The sequence below is a fragment of the Vulpes lagopus genome, chromosome 7 (assembly GCF_018345385.1).
Source record: "Vulpes lagopus strain Blue_001 chromosome 7, ASM1834538v1, whole genome shotgun sequence".
In the NCBI taxonomy this organism is placed as follows: Eukaryota; Metazoa; Chordata; class Mammalia; order Carnivora; family Canidae; genus Vulpes; species Vulpes lagopus.
Genome location: NC_054830.1, coordinates 122,337,711 through 122,361,422, shown reverse-complemented (window position 1 = coordinate 122,361,422; position 23,712 = coordinate 122,337,711). Strand labels below are relative to the sequence as shown.

The window sequence follows — 23,712 nt, the reverse complement described above, 5'->3', positions numbered from 1 at the left end:
AGTTAATTACCTAATTAACAGTTGATGGTTAAAATTAAGATTAGATATATGTTTTTTAATTGGCAGAGGTGGGGAAGATCTGATTTAATTTTTTCTTTCTTGCATTGTTAAAATATGGTACTTACTTCATGGTATGTCTTGGAAAAGAAATGAGGAAATTCCAGATTACCTTTCATATTATTTAAGATTGTTCTTTTATTACGAAAACCTTGGGGGAGCAACTCTTGCCTGTTTTAATTTAAAGAGAATTGCTCATTAATTCTTTCAGTATGCAGACCATTTACTGTGTTAAATTAGCCTGATGTTAGAAATGCTTAATTGTTAACCAGAATCAGATCAGTAATATTTTATCCTATTAAAAGTTTCTCAAATGTCCTCACCAACTGTGAATTTTAAATCAACTAAATGATCTGAAAGAAAGAAAATACAGGGGGAGTAAATCCTGTGAAGAATGCCCATTTATGTGAAGGGAGGTTGAGGCGGGGAGCAGTGGGGGTGATTGGGAGGATGCTGGGGACCTGAAGACTTGGCATCCTTTCTGTCCTCATTTCTTATTTTCTGTTTTAGAAGATAATCTGCTTTTAGTTCTGCTACGATGGGATGAGGTTGTTGAGTTCAGTGACTGATTTATGGAATCAAGGTTCAAATGGACTCTCTGATTACTTTCTTTTTTTAAGTCTGACATTTTATTACATGGGCAGTAACCTTGGCCTGTGTGCTGTTTTAATTCAGGGTCTTATCTCACAGAAACCTTCACTCTGGACAAAGTGAAAACATTTGTTTGGAATAAACAGTTTTCACTCCTGCTCCAGCATTTTTTTTTAATATAGCTTTTATGACATTTTTAAGGCATGATTCTTTACAGACATCAGGCAGTTCAATTTGAAAGTGGCTTTAGTGACCCACAGATATGTTTTGCATCATTGCTGAGCTTGGGATATGGGCAATTTCCTAGCTTAGCAGATAGTCTTGCATCTGGATTAAGTTTGGTCAGCGACTTGGGAACCCTACACCTGTTTTTATAGCTTAAAACATTTGATAACCTTTTAAAGAATGTCTTTTCAAAAAAAAAAAAAGGTAATGATTAGTGTCTCAAAAGTAAACTGAAGGCTGAAGGCTTATAGTATGCTTTATTTAATCTAGTTTAGAAGTGTGTTGGAGAACATAATTATTCATCTCTTGGCCTAGTGAACAGCAGCAGCTTTATTAGTGTTCAAGTTGGAATGAAACATGAAGCTTAGATCCAAAGACAAAACGTGATTTCTACTGCTTTTCCCCCCCTCGCACCCAAGTCTAGATCTTGGGACTTGCTTGTGTGGCAAGCTGGCTCTATTCCATGTGAAGGAACAAACGAGGGGTGGAATAAAAATTTTTTGCTCTCTTTTTTCTTCTGTGGAGGTTGAAGGGGAGGTGGGAGCATGGAAGACCTAGCCATTAGTAGAAGCCTAAGAAGTGGGAAGTCAGAGGTCTTCCTCAATCTAAGGACATTTATTGAAGGCACATAGCTTGTAGGGGAGATAGAATTCATAATCCTGAACTTTTGGCATTTTCAGGGTTTATATGATAGATTTCCTTTCTTTTTGAAAAAATATTCTATCAAATTTAGGTTGAATGAGAATTGGGTTAGGATTTCAATAATCATTTTACCTGTTCCCCAGTCTTATTTTTCTTTTTCTGGTCACCCTTAGTAATTGCCCTTCAATTCATCCCTAAATCAAAACCATGTCTTTTTTCTTGCTGACCTCTGTGCAAGGGACAGAAACTTCTTATGTTTTACTCTTTTGTGTACAGAATCTATTTGAATAGTAATATATTTCGAAGAAAAAATGACCCTTATGTGTATCTTTCATGGTTGTTTAATGTGAAAAATAAAGTGTTTAAAATCCTTTGTTCAGGAAACAGCAGTGGTCAAGCTATGAAGCAAAGAAGTGTTTGTTTTCAACTCTGTTGTAGACATGGTAACTAGTGCTTGTAGTCCCTGTTTTATTCCTATGTTAAAAAAAAAAATGCCCGTTGCCCAATTCTAGGTGATGTAGAGGACTTCAAGATTGGGGCTTTGGGACATGGGAAAGAGAGAGACCAAGGGAGACCAAGAGAGATAGGAAGCTAGCTAATTCAAGATGATTAACTATGAAACACTCACTTTTCCCTTTGAAGAGAATAAATAGTTCATTCTTCCATCTAGCTGTATATTTGTTCTGTAAATCTTACACTACACATAGACCGTTGTAGAAACAATGAATGAGTCAGCTAGCCACCCAGTATTAACTCTAGGATTTGAAAATTTTTCTCCTTCTGCTTTCTTGAGCAACCTGAGGCTAATATGTGAATTTTTTTCTAAGGTTTTTCTCCTATAACAATGCAAGTACCCTTTGCAGAAATAATTTGCTAGGATAATTACAAATTTACACCTTATTTTAAGTAAGTTTATTATAATGTCCTGAGAATTTATTTTGATGAGATGGAGGTAGAAAGAATTTGAAGTCACTGGATATCTAGAAAGGAGGTGATAATGGCTTGGTTTGTAGGGTAAAAAGTAAAACAACTAGGACTAAAACAAGCTTGAGCCTTACTGTTTTGCAGAGGACTATTTTTCCCCTTACAACTTTATTTTTTTTTATTTTTATAATTTTTTAAAAGATTTTAAAAAATTTATTTGAGAGAGAGAGAAAGAAAGAAAGAAAGAAAGAAAGAAAGAAAGAAAGAAAGAGAAGGAAGGAAGGAAGGAAGGAAGGAAGGAAGGAAGGAAGGAAGAAAGAAAGAAAGAAAGAAAGAAAGAAAGAAAGAAAGAAAGAAAGAAAGAAAGAAAGAAAGAAAGAAAGAAAGAAAGAAAGAAATAGAGAGAGAGGCAGAGACACAGGCAGAGGGAGAAGCAGGCTCCATGCAGGAAGCCTGATGTGGGACTCGATTCCGGGTCTCCAGGATCACACTCCTGGCCAAAGGTGGCGCTAAACCACTGAGCCATTGGGGCTGCCCTCCCCTCACAACTTTAACATATACCAAGCACTTAGCCATGTCAGTATGACTTTTGATGCTGATAAACTTAAGAATTAAGTAATAAATTTATTTCTATAAGATCAGAATTGTAAAACTAGAACAAACCTAGTATTTTTGTTTAGTTTTATAAACATTCCCTTACAAGTCTTATGATGTCATTAATATTATTTATTGCTTAAAAATTCATTTTGACTAAATCTTGCTTGAACAGGTTATCAGAATGAGTATCTAACTTCATTTATATGGTTAGGTACTCTAGGCCTTTCTTTCATATGGCTGATGAGAAAAAGGTTCCTCAGACTATTGCATTACTACCTGAATGTCGGTGCCTCAACTCATTTTGTCTACATTAAACTGTATACCCCCTCCAATCCCGTTACTCCCATGTTTTCAGTCTTTATAAAGAGCTGTGCAGTCTTGCTGTTCATCCTAGCTATCCATCTGGCTAGCCTCTTTCCTTTTACCCCCTTTATCTGATTCATAATTTAACAGATTTTATCAACTCTATATTTTATATACTTTTTTTAATATATACTTTAATAAATTACAAAAATGAATGATTTTTTTCTTAAAGAATTAAACCATATACTGTGTGTAAAACAAAGAGTTAAAGTTTCTGGCTTGCCCCTTGTACTCTTAGATTTTTTTTTTCTCAAAAGTTTTATTTATTTATTTGAGAGAGAGCGAGAGGGTGAGCAAGAGAGAGCATAAGTGGGGGGGCAGGGGAGGGGCAGGGGAAGAGTGAGAAGCAGGCTCTCCACTGAGCTGGGAGCCCAACTTGGAGCTTGATCCCAGGACTCTGGGATCATGACCTGAGCCAAAGGCAGATGCCTAACCGACTGAGCCACCCAGGTGCCCCTGTACCTCCCTTATATTCTAAGGCTTGATGCAAAATGTGTCTTGGAACTGTGTGCCTCAGGGCAGGAAGCCTAGCTGTGCCCAGTTTGGGCTGAAGTGAGGCCTGGTCACCTTGCACACATGACCTATGTGGAAACAGCCTGTGTGAAAGCCTGTGTGGAGATGGCCAAGACAGCAGTAGACCTAGGAGAAAGTATGGCTAAGGTGTGCACAAGAGATGTCTGACACCATATCCTTATAGAATATATTTATATTCTGTATATATACAGTCATGCATTGTTTTTAAACAATAGGTCACATACTTTGCTCTACATCTCACAAAAATAACAAAATTTGGCTGGAGACTTTTCATGTCAGCAATTAAAGAACTACCTCATTTTTTCTCTCCCCCAGCTTTATTGAGATATTGACATATAACATTGAGTTTAAGGCATACAAAGTGTTGATTTGAAACATTTAGGTACTAAAAAATGATTACCATCATTGTGTTTTTTAATCACATCACAAAATTACCATTTCCTTTTTGTGATGAGAACATTTAATATCTACTCAATTAGCAACTTTCAAATATACAGTACAGTATTATTAGCTCAGTATTATTATCACCATAGTATACAGTAGATTCCTAGAGCTTATTCATCTTATAACTGGAAGTTTGTATGCTTTGACCAGTGTCTTTCCATTTCTTCCACACTCTAGCCCCTGGTAACCACTACTTACTCTGTCTTTCTGACTTACTGTCTCATTCTTTTTAACATTTTCTTGTTTTTCTCTCTGAGAAAGAATCCATTGTGTTGATCTATCACAGTGATGATTAAATCATATTTCCTAGAGATATTTAATTGTTTTTAATTTTGTTTTTTGTTACTGTAAACACTGATATTATAAGCATCCTAAAACATGTATGTTTGCCTCTGTGTTATTTATGTAGAGTTTCTTTTTTCTTTTTAATGTCTATCATTATATTTTAGAGTTGTTTTTTCATTTTGCCTTTTATCTTCTTAGAATCTTTTCTATGGGGGATCCCTGGGTGGCTCAGTGGTTTGGTGCCTGCCTTTGGCTCAGGGCGTAGTCCTGGAGTCCTGGGATCGAGTCCCACATCCGGCTCCTGGCATGGAGCCTGCTTCTCCCTCTGTCTGTGTCTTTGCCTCTATCTCTCTCAATCTGTCTCTCATGAATAAATAAATAAAATAAATTTTAAAAAAGAATCTTTTTTATGTATTATAGTGACTTTTGATGCTTTTAGATATGGTATCTAATGCTTTTGGATTTGGTGTTATAATTTCTAATTATTTCTAAAATAGAGGGGTAGATTCCTTTGTGAGGTATATTTACCTTATATATGGCTAACTCACTAAATTGTTACTAAGTAGAATACTTGATTGACCTCAGTTTTTAGGTAGAAAATTACATTTTATGCAAGTGAAACATATTGAATTTATTTGTGTCCAATTTTGAAGCTTCTTATTTTTTTCCTAGTCTTGTCATACTAGTCTTCTGAAACAATTTTGAATCATACTAATGATAGCATGTGTATTTGTCCTGTTTATACTTTTATGATAATGCCTAAATATATGCCTACAAACTGTTTCTTCTTTCCAATCATTAATGAAATGATCCATTTCTCTGTGTCCCTGTTTGTGCTGGATATTCCAACCTTTCACATTCTTGTCAGTTTCATAAATAAAAAGCAATATTACATTATTGTTTTAATTGGTATTTCTCTTATCATGCATAAGATTGAGTATGTTTTTACATGTTTATTGACTTATGTATGTCTGTAAATTATCTACTCATATTCTTTTGGTTTGTTTATAAGTTAGATTTGTGGAAGTTCCTTATATGGAAGTTTTTTATTTGCTTAGCAGATGTTGCAAATATTTTCTTCAAGGGTATCAGTTTAGAGCAGACAAAATATTCTAGCTAGCTGAAGATGGAAAGGAATTAATTCACTTCTTTAGTTCCTGGGAGTACCAGCAAACCATCTTCAGTGAAGGCCACACAATCAGAAATGATACACCTAAGAGAAATGCCCAGCTTCCTCCTAGCCCAGTCTTGTAGAAGTCCCACTGTTGTGTCTACCTGTTGCTAAATCTCAGCAAAGCCAGGACCCAGTATCAGAGCACCAACTACAGATTATGTAGAACATCAAATGCCTTCATAACGTTTGTTGCTAAAAGAGCTAGCAGCTTCATGATCTTTAAATCTGCCTTCCATGTGTCCTGTTGGTGTATTGATGGAAACTAGTTAGAAATCTACATGCTAGAAGAAAAGAATGCTGGGAAATACAGATTTTAGATTCAACCTGGCAAAGATGAGGGCCATCAGTACAGAGAACTGTCAAAATGGGGGATGTTTAAAGGTCTTTGGGCAGCCACGAATGATAGATTTCCATCACACCTAGCCTTTCAGTTTGTGCAAAGCTCTGTTTTTGTTTCTGTTTTTAGTCATACAGAAGTTTCAACCACTTTGATATTTATGGTTTATTTCTTCAATACAGATTTATTAAGAGCCAATTATGTGCCAATCAGTGTGCTTTTTAGTGGAGATAAAATGGCGATCCTGACTTCCTAGAGTTTTGAGTCTGGTAGGGGAGACATACAATTAATTATCACAGAAAAAAAATTTAGCATTGCAAAAGTGGTTGTTTAGATGAAGGGAGGGAGTGGTGGAGCATGTTCTAGGGTTAATTGACTCATGGAGATAGGTAGGCTGAGAGTTTTCTAATGAAGTGGTACTTGGTGTAAGATTTGAAAGATGATTGGGAGTTGATTTAGAAAGGTGCTGAAAGGGTGTGTTAGGCAGAGCAGATAACATTTTTAAAGCTGAGAGGCAGGAGGACCCTTGGCAAGTATGAGGATTTGAAATAACATGGCTGTGATGAGTTCTAGAGAATGAGGGAAAAAGTGGTTCTGAATGATGCCGGAAAGGTAGACAGAGGCCAGACCCTGCAGGGCCTGTGGCCAAGATAGGCTTTCTGATCTTCATTTTAAGAACATTAGGAAGCCACAGCCTCTGGCTTTAGTGTGGAAAATAATTTGAAAGATTTAAGGTTACTTTGGTCAGACAAATTAGAGGAGGCACTTGTAGTTGAGGCACTTGTAGTTGTTCAGGGAACAGGTACCCAGAGCTCAAAGGCGATTTTGACAAATGTTGGCTGAATGAATGAAATGCCTAAATGCCAAACTTAATCCTGATATGGCTTTTTCTTTTTTCTTTTTTTTAATTTTTTTTAATTTTTATTTATGATAGTCACAGAGAGAGAGGGAGAGAGGCAGAGACACAGGCAGAGGGAGAAGCAGGCTCCATGCACCGGGAGCCTGATGTGGGATTCGATCCCGGGTCTCCAGGATCGCACCCTGGGCCAAAGGCAGGCGCCAAACCACTGTGCCAACCAGGGATCCCTGATATGGTTTTTTCAGTAGTAATAAAGCAAAAATAAAGTGGTCTGGAAAACATTCCATGAAATTTGATGAGGAAATCCAACATAGAGAATAAAAAAGCAATTTGTTACAGATTAGCAAGGCACAAGATCAAAAATATTTCTATTAAGTGAAAATACCCAGTTACAACAAAGAGCATCTATGCAACACGTAATTATTATGTTTAGTTCAGGCTATTCATTTTGATAATTTAATGTGTTCATTGACTGGCTAATGAGATTTACCAGTAATAACATGTAAGCAGTTTAGTAGAAATCTATTAATTTAGATCACCAGGTTATGTAGTAGTTTCCTTAAGGAAATGCTCCATGCCTACCAAATATATAGTTAATTGTGCTGGTTAATAAGGTCATTTGTATAAAGGCAATAATCTGTCAGGCTTTGACTTTACTTGTTAATGAACTCTTGCTGAATATATTAAAAGATTTGGAATTTCTTAGAAACAGCAGTTCTTTAATTGAGAGTCATAACCTGCTTGAGGTTTCAGAGGGGGCTTAAGAATGCAAAGACGCTGATTTGAAAGACTAGAATGTACTGTTACAATGTTTTGAATTCTGGTATGGCAGGACCTATGGGGATTCACTAAGATGATCTAGTGAGGAGGATAAATGGGCAGGGAAGCCCTGCGAAAGTCATGTTTGATGGACAAAAAGTAAAGTGAGGAAGTCAGTGCCTAGCACAGTGGATGTGATAGGGGCCTCAACTCTTGCCTCCATGTGGGGTTAGCTTTAGTATGAGGGTTGCATTCAGAAGGAGAGCATTGAGAGTTCTTTTCAGAGTCATATGCTCTAAAGGCCCAAAGGCCTTGGCCCTTCTTCATTCCAGGTGCCCATAGGTTCCTGGCTTTCCAGTACTCTCTTTGTATTTCTTTATGGACAAACCTGGAATACCATTTGCTGATAAACTCATGTGATGCACTGGACTTTCCAGGAGCATCATGTGTTCTAGATACCCCAAGACTGCCACTCTCGCACCCAGAATCCAGGGATCTCATTTTGTTTTTGTTTTTTTTTTAATTAATTTTTATTGGTGTTCAATTTACCAACATACAGAGAAACACCCAGTGCTCATCCCGTCAAGTGTCCGCCTCAGTGCCCGTCACCCATTCCCCTCCAACCCCCGCCCTCCTCCCCTTCCACCACCCCTAGTTCGTTTCCCAGAGTTAGGAGTCTTTATGTTCTGTCTCCCTTCCTGATATTTCCCAACATTTCTTTTCCCTTCCTTTATATTCCCTTTCACTATTTTTTATATTCCCCAAATGAAAGAGAACATATACTGTTTGTCCTTCTCCGATTGACTTATTTCACTCAGCATAATACCCTCCAGTTCCATCCACGTTGAAGCAAATGGTGGGTATTTGTCGTTTCTAATGGCTGAGTATATTCCATTGTATACATAAACCACATCTTCTTTATCCATTCATCTTTCGATGGACACCGAGGCTCCTTCCACAGTTTGGCTATTGTGGACATTGCTGATAGAAACATCGGGGTGCAGGTGTCCCGACGTTTCATTGCATCTGAATCTTTGGGGTAAATCCCCAACAGTGCAATTGCTGGGTCGTAGGGCAGGTTTATTTTTAACTCTTTGAGGAACCTCCACACAGTTTTCCAGAGGGGCTGCACCAGTTCACATTCCCACCAACAGTGTAAGAGGGTTCCCTTTTCTCCGCACCCTCTCCAACATTTGTTGTTTCCTGCCTTGTTAATTTTCCCCATTCTCACTGGTGTGAGGTGGTATCTCATTGTGGTTTTGATTTATATTTCCCTGATGGCAAGTGATGCAGAGCATTTTCTCATGTGCATGTTGGCCATGTCTATGTCTTCCTCTGTGAGATTTCTCTTCATGTCTTTTGCCCATTTCATGATTGGATTGTTTGTTTCTTTGCTGTTGAGTTTAATAAGTTCTTTATAGATTTTGGAAACTAGCCCTTTATCTGATACGTCATTTGCAAATATCTTCTCCCATTCTGTAGGTTGTCTTTTAGTTTTGTTGACTGTATCCTTTGCTGTGCAAAAGCTTCTTATCTTGATGAAGTCCCAATAGTTCATTTTTGCTTTTGTTTCTTTTGCCTTTGTGGATGTATCTTGCAAGAAGTTACTGTGGCCAAGTTCAAAAAGGGTGTTGCCTGTGTTCTCTTCTATGATTTTGATGGACTCTTGTCTCACATTTAGATGTTTCATCCATTTTGAGTTTATCTTTGTGTATGGTGAAAGAGAGTGGTCCAGTTTCATTCTTCTGCATGTGGATGTCCAATTTTCCCAGCACCATTTCTTGAAGAGACTGTCTTTCTTCCAAAGGATAGTCTTTCCTCCTTTATCGAATATTAGTTGACCATAAATTTCAGGGTCCACTTCTGGGTTCTCTATTCTGTTCCATTGATCTCTGTGTCTGTTTTTGTGCCAGTACCACACTGTCTTGATGACCACAGCTTTGTAGTACAACCTGAAATCTGGCATTGTGATGCCCCCAGCTATGGTTTTCTTTTTTAAAATTCCCCTGGCTATTTGGGGTCTTTTCTGATTCCACACAAATCTTAAAATAATTTGTTCTAACTCTCTGAAGAAAGTCCATGGTATTTTGATAGGGATTGCATTAAACGTGTAAATTGCCCTGGGTAACATTGACATTTTTACAATATTAATTCTGCCAATCCATGAGCATGGAATATTTTTCCATCTCTTTGTGTCTTCCTCAATTTCTTTCAGAAGTGTTCTATAGTTTTTAGGGTATAGATGCTTCACCTCTTTGGTTAGGTTTATTCCTAGGTATCTTATGCTTTTGGGTGCAATTGTAAATGGGATTGACGCCTTAATTTCTCTTTCTTCAGTCTCATTGTTAGTGTATAGAAATGCCATTGATTTCTGGGCATTGATTTTGTATCCTGCCACGCTACCAAATTGCTGTATGAGTTCTAGGAATCTGGGGTGGAGGCTTTTGGGTTTTCTATGTAGAGTATCATGTCATCGGCGAAGAGGGAGAGTTTGACTTCTTCTTTGCCAATTTGAATGCCTTTAATGTCTTTTTGTTGTCTGATTGCTGAGGCAAGGACTTCCAGTACTATGTTGAATAGCAGTGGTGAGAGTGGACATCCCTGTCTTGTTCCTGATCTTAGGGGAAAGGCTCCCAGTGCTTCCCCATTGAGAATGATATTTGCTGTGGGCTTTTCGTACATGGCTTTTAAGATGTCGAGGAAAGTTCCCTCTATCCCAACACTCTGAAGGGGTTTGATCAGGAATGGATGCTGTATTTTGCCAAATGTTTTCTCTGCATCTAATGAGAGGATCATATGGTTCTTGGTTTTTCTCTTGCTGATATGATGAACCACATTGATTGTTTTACGAGTGTTGAACCAGCCTTGTGTCCCGGGGATAAATCCTACTTGGTCATGGTGAATAATTTTCTTAATGTGTTGTTGGATCCTATTGGCTAGTATCTTGTTGAGAATTTTTGCATCCATGTTCATCAGGGATATTGGTCTGTAATTCACGTTTTTGGTGGGATCTTTGTCTGGTTTCGGAATTAAGGTGATGCTGGCCTCATAGAACGAATTTGGAAGTACTCCATCTCTTTCTATCTTTCCAAACAGCTTTAGGAGAATAGGTATGATTTCTTCTTTAAACGTTTGATAGAATTCCCCTGGGAAGCCATCTGGCCCTGGACTCTTGTGTCTTGGGAGGTTTTTGATGACTGCTTCAATTTCCTCCCTGGTTATTGGCCTGTTCAGGTTTTCTATCTCTTCCTGCTCCAGTTTTGGTAGTTTGTGGCTTTCCAGGAATGCGTCCAACTCTTCTAGATTGCCTAATTTATTGGCGTTCAGCTGTTCATAATATGTTTTTAAAATCATTTGTATTTCCTTGGTGTTGGTAGTGATCTCTCCTTTCTCATTCATGATTTTATTAATTTGAGTCTTCTCTCTCTTCTTTTTAATAAGGTTGGCTAATGGTTTATCTATCTTATTAATTCTTTCAATGAACCAACTCCTGGTTCTGTTGATCTGTTCCACAGTTCTTTTGGTCTCGATTTCATTTACTTCTGCTCAAATTTTAATTAACTGTCTTTTTCTGCTGGTGGTGGGGTCTATTTGTTGCTTTTTCTCAAGTTCCTTTATGTGTAAGGTGAGCTTTTGAATTTGAGTTCTTTCCAGTTTTTGAATGGAGGCTTGTATTGCGATGTATTTCCCCCTCAGGACTGCTTTTGCCGCATCCCAAAGATTTTGAACGGTGGTATCTTCATTCTCATTAGTTTCCATGAATCTTTTTAATTCCTCCTTAATTTCCTGGTTGACTTTTTCATCCTTTAGCAGGATGGTCCTTAACGTCCACGTGTTTGTGGTCCTTCCAAACTTCTTGTTGTGATTAAGTTCTAATTTCAAGGCATTATGGTCTGAGAATATACAGGGGACTATCCCGATCTTTTGGTATCGGTTCAGACCCGATTTGTGACCCAGTATGTGGTCTATTCTGGAGAAAGTTCCATGTGCACTTGAGAAGAATGTGTATTCAGTTGAGTTTGGATGTAAAGTTCTGTAGATATCTGTGAAATCCATCTGGTCCAGTGTATCATTTAAAGCTCTCGTTTCTTTGGAGATGTTGTGCTTAGAAGACCTATCGAGGGTAGAAAGAGCTAGATTGAAGTCACCAAGTATAAGTGTATTATTATCTAAGTATTTCTTGAGTTTGGTTATTAATTGGTTTAAATATTTGGCAGCTCCCACATTCGGGGCATATATATTGAGGATTGTTAAGTCCTCTTGTTGGATAGATCCTTTGAGTATGAGATAGTGTCCCTCTTTATCTCTCACTATAGTCTTCGGGGTAAATTTTAATTTATCTGATATAAGGATGGCTACCCCTGCCTTCTTTTGAGGACCATTTGAATGGTAAATGGTTCTCCAACCTTTTATTTTGAGGTTGTAGGTGTCCTGTCTAAGATGAGTCTCTTGTAGACAGCAAATAGATGGGTCCTGCTTTTTTATCCAGTCTGAAACCCTGCGCCTTTTGATGGGGTCATTAAGCCCGTTCATGTTCAGAGTTACTATTGATAGATATGAGTTTAGTGTCATCATATCTTTTCAGTCCTTGTTTTTGTGGATTGTTCCACTGAACTTCTTCTTAAAGGGGAATTTTAAGAGTCCCCCTTAAAATTTCTTGCAGAGCTGGTTTGGAGGTCACATATTCTTTCAGTTCCTGCCTGTCTTGGAAGCTCTTTATCTCTCCTTCCATTTTGAATGAGAGCCTTGCTGGGTAAAGTATTCTTGGTTGCATGTTCTTCTCATTTAGGACCCTGAATATATCCTGCCAGCCCTTTCTGGCCTGCCAGGTCTCTGTGGAGAGGTCTGCTGTTACCCTAATATTCCTTCCCATGAAAGTCAGGGACTTTTTTTCTCTTGCTGCTTTAAGGATCTTCTCCTTATCTTTGGAATTTGCAAGCTTCACTATTAAATGTCCAGGTGTTGAACGGTTTTTGTTGATTTTAGGGGGGGATCTCTCTATTTCCTGGATCTGAATGCCTGTTTCCCTTCCCAGATTTGGAAAGTTTTCAGCTAGGATTTGTTCAAATACATATTCTGGTCCTCTGTCCCTTTCGGCGCCCTCGGGAACCCCAATTAAACGTAGGTTTTTCTTCCTCAGGCTGTCATTTATCTCCCTTAATCTATCCTCATGGTCTTTTAATTGCCTGTCTCTTTTTTCCTCAGTTTCCCTCTTTGTCATCAACTTGTCTTCTATGTCACTCACTAGTTCTTCCACCTCGTTAAGCCTCGTCGTTAGGACTTCTAGCTTCGATTGCATCTCATTTAATTGATTTTTAATTTCTGCCTGATTGGATCTAAATTCTGCAGTCATGAAGTCTCTTGAATCCTTTATGGTTCTTTCTAGAGCCACCAGTAGCTGTATAATAGTGCTTCTGAATTGGCTTTCTGACATTGAATTGTAATCCATATTTTGTAACTCTGTGGGAGAGAGGGCTGTTTCTGATTCTTTTTTTTGAGGTGAGGTTTTTCTTCTAGTCATTTGCTCAGTGCAGAGTGGCCAAAAACAAGTTGTATTGGGAAAAGGAGAAAAAGAGAGAGAAGGAAAGAAAAGAGAAAAAGAAAAAAGAGAAAGAAGAAAAAAAAGGGGGGGGGGAGAAAAAGAGAAAAAAAAAGAAAGGAGAGAAAAAAAAGGGTGGGGTGGGGTGGGGTGGGGGAAGCAATCAGAAATCAAGGAGAAAGAAAAAAAAAAACACAAACCAAAACAAAAACAAAAAAACAAAAACAAAAAAAAAACACGGGGGAGTATCTTCGGATTCTGTATACTTTAAGTCCCTTGACTTCCCTTGGAACTGGTCCGTGTCGCTGGTCTTCTGGGGGAGGGGCCTGCTGTGCTGATTCTCAGGTGTTAGCACTTGGGGGAGCTGCTCTGCCCCTGCCTGGTGCAGGGCTCAGTGGGGGGTGTTGACCCCGTGAGGCCCTGGGAGGAAGCCACAGTGGCGGGGGCAGCTCTGGGACCCTGGAGTCAGCTCCCGCAGTAGCTCGGGGGCTCTCCGTCTGCAGGGCCTGGGGGCTCCCGGGCGGGGCCGCTGATCTGCTCAGCTCGGGGCAGGAGCGTCCTCGCTGTCCTGGGCCCTCCCGGCCTCTGCCTGTCCCGGGGGAGCCGGATCCTGGGCTGTGTCCCGGCGCCCTGTGCTCCGGGGCCTGCGCTGTTGGATTCGCGCTCCCAGCGGTGCAGCCCCCTCCGCGTAGCCGCTGGCCGAGCCCCTCCGAGCTGTTCCCGGAGCCGCGCCGCCCCCTCCGCGGAGCTTCTTCCTCCGCCCGAGCCGCCGCCGCTGAGCTGTTCCCAGAGCCGCGCAGCCCCCTCTGCGGAGCCGCCGCCCAAGCCCCTCCGAGCTGCTCCGGGTCCTGCCGTGCGCGCTGCAGCCCTTAGGGAGCTCGGCGCACTCTCCTCCGCGCGCCGCAGGTGCCTGTTAGTGTCCCCGGGAGCCCGAGGGCATCCCTGCCCTCCTGGGTCCTGCTCCACCTCCCTGCGAGCCCCTTTCCGCCGGGAAGGTTGGTGCAGCTCCTGCTCCTCCGGGACGGGGCTCTCCTGTCCTGGGGACACTCGCCCCGGCCTCAGCCCGGCTCCTCGCGGGCCCCTCCCCCTCGGAGGCCTTTTGTTTCTTTATTTCTTTTTCCCGGTTCCTACCTTGATAGAGGCGCGAACTCTTCTCACTGTAGCGTTCCAGCTGGTCTCTCTTTAAATCTCAGGCTGGATTCGTAGATTTTCAGGATGATTTGAAGGTTATCTAGGTAATTTGGTGGGGACAGGTGATTTGGGGACCCTACTCCTCTCCCATCTTGCCCCTCCTCCCCAGGGATCTCATTTTGAAGTGGTAGTTTATGTTGACTTACAGAGAAAAAGAAGCTGTTGGCAATTGATCCACTTGCTTCTTTAGGCAGTCCCACATCATGGGATTACAGATCTTTTCCTGTAGTAAGGATCCACAGAGTATCTTACTTGGTGGTCTTACTTCATTGGTAGGGAAATTGAGGCCTACTGGAGGCCAAGTAACTTCCTTAACCATAAAGCAGGTAGAAGATAGAATATGAAAGGAATCAATTTGTAACTTCTGCTTCCCTACTGAATATAAAAAAAGGATATGCTCTCTGCCAGGCTATTATGACTGTGAGGATTTTTTGGGCTTCACAAGGTTGCCTTTGCCCTCGCCAAGTTTTGTTAATCCTTCTATACCAGGCAGCCAAATAGTCCCTGAGGGCCAAAGAATGGCTTTCTAGACATGAGGGAAATAGTCGTCTGTTACTGAAAAAGCTCACTTGCATGAAAGTGGCTTTAAAGGATTTTTTTTTAATAGGACTTTTAAAAAAAGGAATTTTTGCCTTTGCAAAAGATATTAAAAGCCAAGCCTAAAGGGAACACACTTATGTCTTAGGAGTCAGAACGGACTTTAGTGATGTAATCTGTGACTTTTTTGGTATATCCCTATAGCTCAAAAATATTTTTTTTCTCAAAATGTTTTTGATGTCAGTATAAATAAGTGACCTTGAATCAAAAGCTATCATAAAAGCTACGAGCACATAAATGCACATTTACAAACAGCACAGAAAATGCCCCACAAAATTCTCTTTTTTGTCAGCCATACAAGCTGAGGCCAACTTCTAGTGATATGTCCCCAAACAAACCAACACACATCAAGTGTAGCTACCTAAATGTTATTTGTATTTCTTCTTTCAAATGTCATCCAGGGAGCCTTATGCTGGAGTCTAGAGACAACTGGTAAAACACAGCAACTATTGTAGTTGGAAAAGTTCCATAAACTCTTATTCATTCTTCCTCTTTTTCTTCTCCTCTTTCTTCTCCTCTTCCTTCTCCTCCTCCTTGTCTTTAATCTTTTCTTCCTTCAAACTTTGTTTGTCCCAAATAACATTATCCTTTATTTCAAGTTCCCATTTTGTCCTTGTTTGGTTTTTCTTCTTATGTCTCTTACATAGTGGCTTCTTTTTTCACTTTGGGTGGGTGGATCCTCCTTGTGTTAAAGTGAGGTTCTGAGTGAGCCCTCGAAGCAGAAACCTCCTTGGCTGTCAGCAACTCATGAATGAATTCCTTCTGTTAAAGAAAAGATGTGGCAGGGGTTCAGGATCGTTTGATTTATCTACATTGATCATAGTCATATTAGTGAAAGAACAATATATCTTTATTATTCAAGATTCCCTTAATCCATTGGGCTATCGAATCTAGACTCTTTCCTATATCTTCCCTCCAAATACAGCTAGTTAGAACTCCTGTTTTGCTGCTTATTTCTGTTTACTTCATTTGTATAATATCATTAATGGGAGAGCATAATCTGTAAGCAGAGCAGTGGAGAATACCTGTTCATCTGAGCTTTATTAGTGCCCATAAATATCTGATTCTTCTGTCCTTTCAGATACCTTAGAAAGTGCCCCTCTCAGTTTATCTTAGATTGGGCAGGGCCATGTGATTAATCATGGCAAATGGGTGATGAGCGGAGACGATTTGAGCCACTTTTGGGCCAAGGCACTGGTTTATCAAAGCAATAGTCTCTTTCTCTGTTGTGTTGCTTATGAAGACACAGGATGAAAGCAGCCTGATTGCTTACCTGCCATAGGAAAGGCAAACTTTGGAAATTCACCTGGACCCAACACAGCCTTTATGTGAGAAGTAAGCCTTCATTACATTATACCACTGGGGCTGTGAGACTTTTGCAGCATAACTTTGCCTATCCTTGTCACTACGTTGGAACTTCTGCCTGATTCCCTAAACTTGACATGGTGTTCTTGTCTCACCTAATGCTCAAGGTCCCAAGAATATAAACCCTCTGCTTATACAGCCTGTTTCTTTTTATTGTTTGCATTCTCACAAAACAGGTGCCCTGTTGAATAGCACTTGTTTTCTAGAAATAATTGACAACATGCTTTATTTCTTATAAATAAACATAAAGCAAAAAGGCTAGTTATGACTTTTAGTCTATACAATCTGTTACTACACGTTAACTTATTTCACAGATTCATCTATTTTTTTCCTTCTATACAAGTTTTCTCTTTTAATCAAAAGTACCTACCCACTTCTAAAATTATAAATTCCTCCAGAATACATGAGAAACTGTTTTGTCAATTATATTTCTAAACTACAGTAATGGATTAATTATGTATGATTTTTGTAATAATACCTGGCAGGTATGAGCAGCAAATTATAGGCAAGAGTTATAGTCAATAGGCTGAGAAGTCCCAATATCTTCCATCTGCAAGCTGGAGACCCAGGAAAGCTAGTTGTGTAATTCAGTCCAAAGGCCTGAGAGCCAGGGGAGTTGATGGTGTAAATCCCAGTTGAGAGCCGGAGAAGAGAGGGTGATTTGTTTCATCTGTCAGCAAGGCAGAGGGAAAAGAAAGGTGAATTCCTTCTCTCTTTGCCTTTCGTTCTATTCAGGGCCCCAGAGAATGATGCCTCAGAAGGCTTTACTGAGCCCACCAATTCAAATGATAATTTCATCTGGGAACACCATTACAGACACATTACAGAAATAATGTTTAGTCTGGATAACCTGTGGATGTCAAGTTGACATATAAAATCAAGCATCATACAGTATTATTTTTAGTATAAACCCAGCAGGTGTATCGAGATAGTTCTTTTTGTTGCTCCTGCTGCTTTTGTCACTGGTACGATGTATTATCCCTAATAGAATTGGAAGCAAAGGTCCAGACAGGAAAGGAAAACAAGTTTCAGAAAAATTCCATTATTTGGCCAATGTCCCACACTTGACACAGAATCTGGGTCTTTGAACTCTAATTTTTTTTTTTTTTTTTTTTTTTTACTTTTTCTTTCCCGTTGGCAAAACTGAATGCTGCTAAAGGCAGTGCAACTAGCCTCCTTACCAACCATTCACTAGTAATCATAAATTTGCAACTTTTGCAGGTTTTGAGGAGGTAAAGCAAGATGATAATGTTTTTCTTCTTCATGCCCAAATGTGTGCTTCATTTGTGGCACAATCCACAGAACAATCTTACCCTGGGCATCTCTAGGTTTCTTTTTTCTTCCTGTTACTTTTTATTCATCCTAATGGGCAAAATCCAGTGTTAATCTTTCTTTCTTCGTGTCCTTTGTTGAGAAGTGTTTTCACCATAGGACATTTCTCACTACTTTCCAGGCAGCTTCTTTTCTCAGTAGTTAGCCCACTGTAGTAAGGGATATGTCAAGTTTATTTTATCTTCTTTGGGTGTTTGAAGTTCTATTAAAAGGACCAACTACCTGGAGGCATCACCCTGTCTGGTAGGGTTCTGTGCTGCTCTTAGATGAATGAGACCCATTTAAAGAACTGGGCTCCTCATGAAAAGACTCTTAACAATATTAAAGATTTAAAAATTTAAAACTTTCTTTTAAAGTCATTAAAGGTTTCTTTCTGTCAGAACACTTTATGTCTCTGTTAATTTTTTTTTAAATGACTGCAGTTTATAGTAAATGAGTTTGTTGTCCTACTCCATCCTGTCCCCAGTCCTGCTCATTAGCGGCAACCAACTTACTCTGTTTGTTTTGAGGTCTTCTAGTTGTTACCTCCATAATTCTAAATAATATACTTTTTTGTATATTTTGATTAATGATCATTAGAGAATAGCTTACCTATTGGCCTTTACCTATTGGCCTTACCTCTTGGCCTTACCTACTTTCCTAAAAGTGAGAGCTTATCTCCCTTGCACAACTCCTCCCTCGGTGCCTCTTTTCTCTTTTACTTTTTCCTCAACTGTAATATTTTTAATTTTTTAGGGTGATGAAAATGTTCTGTGTTTAGATATTTAGTTGTCAAATTTGATTAAATGATACACTTAAGATTTGAGTGTTTCATGATATATGAGCTATATCACAAAAATAGCTTTGACATGCATGTGAAATGTATTATTTTTATGGGAGTATAACTAACATACATGTTATATTAATTTCCAGGGTACAATATAATTAGGATTCAACAATCTGTATATTACTCAGTGCTCAAAATGTTAAGTGTACTCTTAACTCTTAATCCTCTTTATCTATTTCATTCAGCCACCTGCCCCCTGGCAACTACCAGTTTGTTCTTTATATTTAAAAGTATGTTCTTTTGTTTGTCTCTTTTTAAAAGTATACATTCACTTGAGAGAGAAAGAGTGAGAGAGGGAGAGAGAGCAAAAGTGAGGTGAGGGGCAGAGGGAGAAGCAGGCTCTCCACTGAGCAGGGAGCCCAACACAGGGCTGGATTCCAGGACCCTGAGATCATGACCTGAGCCAAAGGCAGCTCAGCTGACTAAGCCACCCAGGCACCCCTCTTCTTTTGTTTTGTTTCTTAAATTCCACATATGAGTGAAATCATCTGGTATTTTTCTTTCTCTATCTGACTTATTTCACTTAGTATAATACTTTCCAGGTCTATCCATGTTGTTGGAAATGGCAAAAATCTCACTCTTTTTTATGGCTCAGTAATATTGCCTTCTTTTTTTTTATTCCCTTCTTTATATCTTCCTCATCTTTATCCATTCATCTATCATATTTAAAAATATATAATATTTTAAAAATTCTACCCTTTCTTTTTCTAACTTCCAGTTGTATGCATATATATATATTGCATATATATTTCATATATATTGCATATATATATGTTTATGTCTATTTTGCACCCATTTTCAGTAGTCTCCTTTGAATCCTCCTCCATAAGATGATTGTTTTATAGCTGCTAACTTCTCTTACTTATTGCTCTGTCAGTCAGCTTCCGAAGCTTATATCTCTGCTTTTGTACTTTTCAAATTGAACACATTTATGGTTTAGTTTGTAACCAATAATAATCTTGTTAATTTCTATAGGTTAATTCTTATTCTGAAACCCAGTAAAAGACCTTTAGATCATTATGGCTTTATTAATGTAAGTTTCCATTTTCTTCCCTGTGGTCTGATGGCCACATCAAGGCCAAATGGAGTATCTTTTCTTATACTTCAGCACTATCTCAAAATCATGCACCTTTAGTTCGCTACACTTTGAAGTCATGACTCTTCTATATAGTTTTTATTTTCTTAGCATTTCTTTTCCTGATTTGCTTAACCAACTGAGCCACACAGGTGCCCCAGTTTTGGAAAATTCAAACATTTTTTTCTATTCCTTTTCTTCTTTTCCTTCTGGAATTCTTATTATGCAGCTATTATACCTTTTATAAATATACCACAGTTCCTGAATATTCTGTTCTATCTTTTTAATCTTGTTTCTCTTTGCATTTAAACTTGGAAGTTTCTGCTGACATATCTTCAAGTTCCTTGATTTTTTTCCTTAGCTATGTCCTGTCTACTAATAAACTGAATCAAAGACACTCTTTCTTCCTGTTGCAATTTTTTTTATTTCTAGCATTTCCTTTTGATTCTTTCTTAGTTTCCATCTGCCCTTTTACACTACCCATCTGTTCTTGCACATTGTCTACTTTTTCACAAGAGCCCTTAGCATAGTTATGTTAAATTCACAGTCTGATAATCCCCAAATCTCTGCTACATCTGACTCTGATACTGATGTTCACTGTCTCTTCAAGATCTGTTTTTTGTTTTCTTTTTATGTCTTGTTAGCATCCTTTTTAATTTTTTTTTGCGGAAAGTGAGTCATGATGTATTGGATAAAAGAATTGAGGAATAGAGACCTTGAGTGGGATGTTTTATATTTATTTGGCTAGGAGTTAGGATTTGTTTACTGTTGGCTTGAGGGTGATGTCAGAGTAAAAAATTTCCCCTGGTATCCTTGTTTTTGTTTCCCCTGTTGTCTTTGTTTTTTCCTGGGCATTCCTTAATGTGATGATTAATTCTATGTGTCAACTTGACTGGGACACAAAATGCCCAAATATTTGGTTAAACATTATTTCTGGGTGTGTCTGTGAGGGTGTTTCCACATAAGAGTAACATTTGAATCTGTAGACTCAGTAAAGAAGATTGTCCTCTCCAAGGGGGGTGGGCCTCATCCAGTACACTGAAGGTCTGAATAGAATAATAGATTGAGTAAGAAAAAATTCTTTCTCTCTGCCTGACTGTCTTTAAGTTGGAACATGCATCTTCTCCTGCCTTTATACTAAGACTGAGACTGGACATTATATCATCAACTTCCTTGAGTCTGCTTTCTTTCTCATAGAAATCTGTGGAGCTGATGACTATGCCTCTTGTTTTGCATTGTTTCAGTACTATTCATACTGTGTGTTTATGATATTATTTCAACAGTCTTTGATGGAATGCAGATGCTTACTCTGTCTCCTTGCATCCAGAATTTTGGTTATTCAAAATTTGTCTTATTTATATAAATGGGATTTAAAAAACTCTTATAAAAATTCAAGCAACACACAATCATATGGAACAAAAAGTTCATTATCTGCCTTTATCCCTTATCTGTTTTCCTTTTATTTCCTTCTCATCATCTGACCTTTGCCATATATAACCGTCTTTTTGAACCCACTGACTTCCTTATTTTTAACCACTGTAAATAGTTTGGTAGATAGCTTCATGGACTTTTTTTTCAGTGCATTTTGAATCAAATGTCATTATAAAGATTTGTTTCATTTTATAATAAACAAGATTATACTCCATATATTATTTACATAGCTTGCTTTTTGGGAAGACTATTAAATAATATGTTTTAAATCTTGAGTCATAATTAAATAAATTTCTTTCCGCAAATTAGCTCATATAAATTTGGATTTTATTCTTTTACTCAAGATAGCTATACTGGGTGGTGTATGTCCAATAACATTTCATAATTATCTGATAATCATTTTGTAATTTAGAATCTACCTTTTAACTAAATTATGCCACTTAAGCATTTTTCTCTTTTACAATAAAGTCCTCGAAATTAGAAATTCTAGGCTACTTAACATCAAAGCATTTCAATGTTTATTATTCTTGTTTTCTAAAAGAAGAAACTGAAGCTCAGGAATATTGTGATTTTCCAAGGTCACATGGACAACAAGCAGGTCCTGAGTAGGGCATATGGGTTTCCTGACTCATGGTATAGTGCTCTATTAGCCAAGGCAAACTTCCTGGATGGTTGAAAGTCCTACCTCCCCCAGGAGAAAAATTAAACTGCTAATACATGTGAAATATTCTTTAACTTTGAATAAAATAAATCACATGTAAATAGTAACTGAGAAGAAATTTATGAGAAACATAACCAACAGCTCTAGGCACATGCACAGTTAAAATTTCTCAGTGCACAACAAGCAAAGATTGTCTGGACAATGTGTGTAAATGATACTTTGCCCTCTCCCTCTTCCCTCTCAGCCCAGGTTGTTAAATAGTTAACTGCTCTTTTTTCTAAACTTTATTGTTGTGCTTTTGACTCTGGATTATGATTTGTTTATGTGTGCATTCCCCTCTTGGTACTTTACTCCTCGATTATTTGGAGGAACTTTGGGAACTTGGTCTTTTCATGCCTGACTCCAGCACCTAGGGCAGTACTTGGTTTACTAAATGTTTCTTGAATGAATTGACACTTTCTATTACAATGTTAAGTTCATTAGATTTGACTTCTAAGGGTATCTGACTGCAGGCTGTAACAAATATTAATTCTATGAGTAATACTGTAGGGAAGAGATTCTCAGTGGTCCTCATGATAATTATGAGATAGGACAGTATAAAGCAAGCAAGGAGAGAAGGTCATATTTGTTTTTTCAGATCTCTGAATTTTGTGGACTGAAAACACCAGTTTTAGAAGTTGTACAAAGAATAAGCACATTTTCTAATGAAATCGTTCAACTCGTTTTTTGGGGTATAGTATCTCTCTTGCTAATTAATGCCCTCACCTTTTGTTCATTTATTTTAAAGCATGTATCAGGTTCAGGGTCTTTAGTAAGCCTAAGTATCTAGCTAGAACCTAACATTTTGCTTTCACTCTTATTTATTTACAGTAACCTTCCATTTATGATAAATAACAGTTTTCCATCTATGGTCTTAGCATACATTTTCCTTTAATAAGTTAATTTATGTTTTCAAGTGGGCCAGTTTAAAGAAATATAATAAGTAAATTACAGCACAGGAGGTACATGTACTTGATAATAATGGTGGCAGTGGTATTTGAATGCCCCAAATTTGAGGCACTTTGGATTACAGCATAAGGTTAGAGCTGGCTTAGGATTCTAGCAGTAAGACCATATTTGTATAGCTGGAGAGTCAGAATCAGTAGGTGTAGGCTGACCCTTGAGTGTGTTATAGTGGAGACTCACTGACTGAAGGTGAAGGTAGAGACTTGTTGGAGTCTTGTACAGCTTTAGGAAGACCAGAACTGGGAGACACAGGCCCAAGGCTTAGTCCAGAAGGCCATTAGAAACAGGCTTTTCAAGAGCCAATTTGTTCACCTCCCAGTGACTCATCCATGTACTTAGGTTTGGCTTCCACACATCCCATGCTACTCTACCAGTATAGCTCTCACATATTCAGCAGTGATCTCTCATAGGAGATATTTATCAATACTTATCTTACTCGATATTTCATTAACTTTCAATGTGTATTATATCTATACCATCCCATCCACTTTTTCCCATTGGTTTCCATGACCCACTGTTCACCTGGTTGGCTTTTTAATTCATACAATTTCAAGAAGGCAGCCACAGAGATAGAGGCTGGCTTTGCGGGCAAATTCTCATCTGTCAAGTCACTAAATGTTGAGTTTTCTTAAAGCTGTTCATAGACTCTTTTTTCCCCCCCTCTGGACTCTTGTCCTGTGTAGTTCAAGGCTCATTTTTCACCTGTGTGCAGGAAGATTATAAATAAGTGGGTCCAGCTGGACCCCTTCCTTAGACTCCAGACTCATTTCCCCAGTTGTCTTCTTGACAGCTTCACCTTAGAGAACACCTGAAAGTTATGACCAAATCAACTCTTGAGTTGTCCTCCTTCCTTTTCTTGACTCCCCCATCAAACTTAGTCCTTCTCTCCTATTTTGTTA

The 23,712-nt window shown here is 38.6% G+C and overlaps 1 pseudogene; it reads left to right on the top strand.

The window, feature by feature from the left end:
* Positions 1-3,975: 3,975 nt before the first annotated feature.
* Positions 3,976-23,712, top strand: part of LOC121495250 — a 28,747-nt pseudogene continuing 9,010 nt past the window's right edge.